The sequence below is a fragment of the Helicoverpa armigera genome, chromosome 10 (assembly GCF_030705265.1).
Source record: "Helicoverpa armigera isolate CAAS_96S chromosome 10, ASM3070526v1, whole genome shotgun sequence".
In the NCBI taxonomy this organism is placed as follows: domain Eukaryota; kingdom Metazoa; phylum Arthropoda; class Insecta; order Lepidoptera; family Noctuidae; genus Helicoverpa; species Helicoverpa armigera.
The window spans coordinates 3708839-3714176 of record NC_087129.1 but is presented as its reverse complement, the minus strand read 5'-3'; positions in this window follow the sequence as shown (position 1 = coordinate 3714176).

Below are 5338 nucleotides of genomic sequence, written 5' to 3'. Positions count from 1 at the left end.
ATTTTATCACATTGAATCATTTATTAAAGTAAAGGAGAGTTTATTAATAAAATATTATTTACTTTAATTCATTTACATGATGTCTGTGTACCAATGAGCATTCATTGGCATTCGTTGATCCGTGCCTCACTGGGGTATTTCAGCAAACATCGTTGGTAAACCTTCACGGAGTTACGAGTACCGTCAACAGTCGAAATACGGTACAATAATAATGTATTATGAACTGTCTTTGGGGTAAATATAAACAATGGAATATGTAGAAAGATGTGGCTGAAGATTTTGTTTGGTTGTGTATGTTGTTTTTGTGTTTTGTAATATTCAATGTGCATTATACTGTTGGTACCTGCCTAGGTAATTTTGGTAATGGACCTTTGGTACCTGCCTAGTTGGATTCGATGATTCGACTTCTTTTTCGAAGTTGTACTTACCTAGCTGGACTATTTGTCCCAAGTAAATAAACCTACTGTTTACATTATGTGATTATTGCCGATTGTAGTAGTTTGCGTTGTACATAATGACAGATAACAAAAAAATAGTTTATTAAAACTAAAAACCACGCTAGTCATTGTATTGTCATCAGAACTCAGAGATCGTAATCGATTACCGGTAAGTGGGTCAAATTAAGATTCCAACATTTTCTTACATACAGTTACAAGTGAAGCTAATATAAGCGTGTTAAAAAAGGTTTTGAATCCTCTGTCTCATTACAAGTATTATTTATATTGTATAAATAAATGTCAAATTTTCACCCCTTTCAGTACATTCTATTTAGTTAATCACATAATGTCAGTTATTAATGCTTTCAGCGCAGTGCGTTTAAGCTGAATTAGAATTTAATATCACCTATTAACACAATTCGTTACTTTGTAGTGTATTTAATCATATAAATTTGAAACTAAGTGTTTAGTCTACATTTTAATTCCAGTTACGTTTTGTCAAATTATAACTGCCACAAACCTAAATAATAAAAATTATACTGCACTTTCTTTGTGAAACGGTTAAAGATATTAATATGTGTTTTATCTTTATGAAGGTGCGAAACAGCGGGTTGCAGGTTTTTTGTGGGCTCAAAATAGTGTAGTTGGCAGTGGGAGAATTTGTTTGGAAAGTCTTTATTCTGAAATTCAACGCACATTAAAAGTCAGCTAAATTGCACATTGCGCACATTTGAAAATGTTTGACGGATTTCGGGAGAAAACGTCCCACTTGTCCTAACACTCGATTTACCACAAGAGGTTGTCAACACAAACATAATATCGCCTATAGTACACAGGTACCTATCAATTGTAGTGACAACACAGCCTAACGTCTGAGAGCGTTACCAACATCTTAGACGACTCTTGATGGGCGGCTCGATCAAGCACCCGTTTCAGAACTAACTGTGCTCGATATTACTAACATTGTCATGGTTGATGGGGCTCTGGAGACATCTGAGGAGAATCTAAGGAGAATTCTGAAATATGCATCGAATTAGTGATTTCGGTAGTTGCATAATTTACTTTCTCAGACTATTTACCAAATTTCATTGACTCTGGTTCAACCAATTTTGCGTTAAAGCGCGACATACAGACAGAAAGACCGAGTTATTTTAGAATTAGAATATTAATTGATATTTCATCATAAAGAGAAAACTAAGTGCTTGTTCCAACTCTCAATTTACCACAAGAGGTTGTCAACACAAACATAATATCGTCCCTAAGGACACAGGTGCCTATCAATAGTAGTGACAACACAGCCTAACGTCTGAGAGCGTTACCGACATCTTAGAAGACTCTTGATGGGCGCTCGATCAAGCACCCGATTCAGAACTAACTCTGCTCGATATTACTAACATTGTCATGGTTGATGAGGCTCTAGAGACTGAATCTAAGGAGGATTCTGTAATATAATTTTCTATTTATAAAAATAAAAAATGAAACAGAAAACTAAATTTTAATATCTCGAAGTAGTGTATTCGGTAGTGACATAATTTCTTTCTGAGGCTTCAGATTATTCACCAAATTTCGTTCAATCTGGTTCAATCATTTTGGCGTTGAAGTGCGACAGATAGACCGAGAGTTACTTTCGCTTTCGCAATTGTAATGCTAGTAAGAATTTCGTCATAAATGAACTGGTATTTGTCCTAACACTCGATTTACTACAAGAGGTTGTCAACACAAACACAATATCGTCCCTATAGTACACAGGTGCCTATCAATTGTAGTGACAATATAGCCTAACGTCTGAGAGCGTTACCGACATCTTAGACGACTCTTGATGGGCGGCTCGATCAAGCATCCGATTCAGAACTAACTCTGCTCGATATTACTAGCATTGTAATGGTTGATGGGGATCTAGAGACAGAATCTAAGATTTAATCTGTAATAGTGTGTGTAATCCATTGTTTCTGTAAAATAATCAAAATGTAACAGACAAACTACGTGTTTAATTTATGGAAACGCTTGAAGCAAGTACTTCTAATGAATAATGATAGGTAACTTACAACGTACTTATTACAATTTCAACACAGAAAGACACGAACACTATTCATTATTCCAATCCCAACATAAACTAAGAAGAAACAACATACCTTCAACTAATTACATTTAAAAACAAACATACAGCGAACGAAATTAAAACAATCATAAAACCGTTTTTCACGTTAGTTATGTTTCTCCAGCTTTTCTTTTATCCACTTCAGAAGTTGAAAGGGGTTGCTTGAAAAAGGCAAACGTTATGCACAAAAGAAAAACAGCCACGTATTTGTTTTAGCCTTTTTAATAAACAACGCGAGCTTACGAATAACAACAGAAATGTAATGGGAAACAGGAATTGAAACAGGATTGAAAGAATGTTGTATTAATAGAAAATCGGTGGGCCATTAAAGGCGTGTATTGGAATGAGTTTTATGAAAGGAAATTCTAAATGCGTCTATGGATGCAGTCTTCAATAATTCTTACTACTTAGAATTATTAATTATGTAACTATATCTTAATGTACAAAAAATAACCTCAATGGCAAAACTATAAAACAGACTTACATTCATAAGTAGTTTCTTATTTAAAACTAGTTTAATAGAAAGTATAACTTTGTAACAAAATAAGGCAACTTCACCAAGAAATTTAGCGCGCTTCTTCAAAAAGACACATTACAGCCATTAAGTTGTTGTCAACTTAAATAAACACCCTTAATGCCTCCAACGACGTGGCCGCAGACCAAAGTCTAAATATTTGGTCCGAGGCGACTCGCTTATTACATTTCCTCGGACCCCAACCCCTACCTGTGAAATTTAATTGTTCTCCCCACATACGTCCCGATTCCTAAAGCCTACAGAGTACTGATAGCCGAGCGCAATGAAGATATACAACGCGATACGACATAAACCGTCCAGCAAACTTACCCTCTTCGTCTTCCCTGTCATCGGACACATGTATCTTATAGTTTAGTAAACTTAGCTCTTAATGGACGCCAGCCTTTACATTGCCACAATAATTTCTTCAAACCAACATTCATTTTAACAGATGAGAATATTTCTGTGTGTGTTTTAAAGCTTGGCGATTATTCGGCTTGTTCGTTCTGCAATTCTATTATTTTAAAGGGAGTAAACAAAGCTTTGTAATTAGTCTTCTCTGTTTGTATTTTAACTCCCGAAGAATTGCCCAGTTTATTCATTTTTCATTAGTTTCATTTAGTTAATAATAAACCAATTAATAAACAACTATATTTATATTGTACCTTGATTATGTGGATTTTAACTGCAGCATGTTTTTAATTAATGTTTATAGTCGTGATAAACATGTTCATTATAATGAACCGGGCGGTTTAAGTGCTTTGTTTTTAGTGGATTTCGATGAAAATGAATCGCAATATCAATGGCTTACTAACGCAGCTTAAAGTCCAGTTCGTCATATTTCATGAAAATAAATAACAATTTAGGCAGCAAGCGGTGAAACAGCTATAAAATAAATAAAAAATATTTTTCAATCTGGAAATAATTTGTGACGTAAGTAAATACGAGAGTTCAAAACGTTAGTACATAAACTAGTCTCCAAAGCAATCTACTGAACTAACATTTACAAAACAAACTGCGAAAGCGATGTTGCAATCAATAATACAATCGTGTCAAATATAGTTAGCAATTCTGAGTAAACCGTCGTTTTTCGATACAGATCCAGTTCGTTGCGGAATCGAGAATCGTGCAAACTTACCTGAATTCGTATTAAGCTGCATTTCTCGAAATACATAACGGGAAATCAATTTGCTTTTCGAGTAATATCGAGACGGTTCCGATTGCGAGAACTTGAGGGCACTATGAGAGGCCGTCGACAGTCGGGAAAGGGGACTTTAATATTTTTGTCGAGGTCGAGACGACAACTCCGTCGCTTTGCACGAAGACGGTGCACGGTAATCAGCAAAATTATTTACTCATGTCTACGAGCCTTGTTGGAAATACACCTAGGGTTCGCACGAATTTTGCTCGAGGACTTTTGAAAGAAAATCAAAGGTATATTGAATCGAGGCTTCGATATACGACTTCGAGCACATATTCATTGGAGGTTGCATTGCATATTCATTGATATGAAAATTATTGTTTACATAATTTAATGTTAAAACAATGTCTATTGAAATGATTGAAAATATATCAACTCGTTAAAGCCAATTTATCACAGAACGTATGAGACAAGTGCAAGTACTTTTTAAGTGTTTCATACTGACAAAATAAAATAAGTCATTTCACATTTTTTGTTATCAATATTTTCCTGCTAAGATAACTAAACTCAAGTTACATTTAAATCTTATAAAAGCACAAAAACACAATTCAAACACTTTTTTGTGCACTTTGTACGTCGACAACCCTGCGACATTGCAAGCAGAATGAAGAGCCAAGGGAAATACGCTCCGGGGATGCTTTGTAAATAGTCACCGCAGTGGCTTCTTGCAGATTAATTTCAAGTGAGAGTGCAACGTGAGACCGTATTGAAAGCGAGAGACGCCCTGTGTGTCACAGGACTTATATCAACCACGCAATATACGAGATATTCATTCATTATTAATATTAGAGCAAGATTGCACTGCAGCTTAGATCTGTGTTTGTTTATTTGGATATAGAAAGTCATTAGCGAGAATATGAAAGTTGTATTTTCCTTGCTAAGAGCTCTAAAAATGGATGAAAAAATTATAAGTGTTTGATGTATAAAATTGTTTTTCTATGTAGTCTGTAAATACTTTTAAGTGTTTACGAGTAATGCATAACATTTACATGATAAAATTTAGTTTATCGAAAATAAATAAATTACTATTTGTATTTACTAAAGTTAATTACATCGAAGAAAAACCTTATAAATTATGATGTACTTCA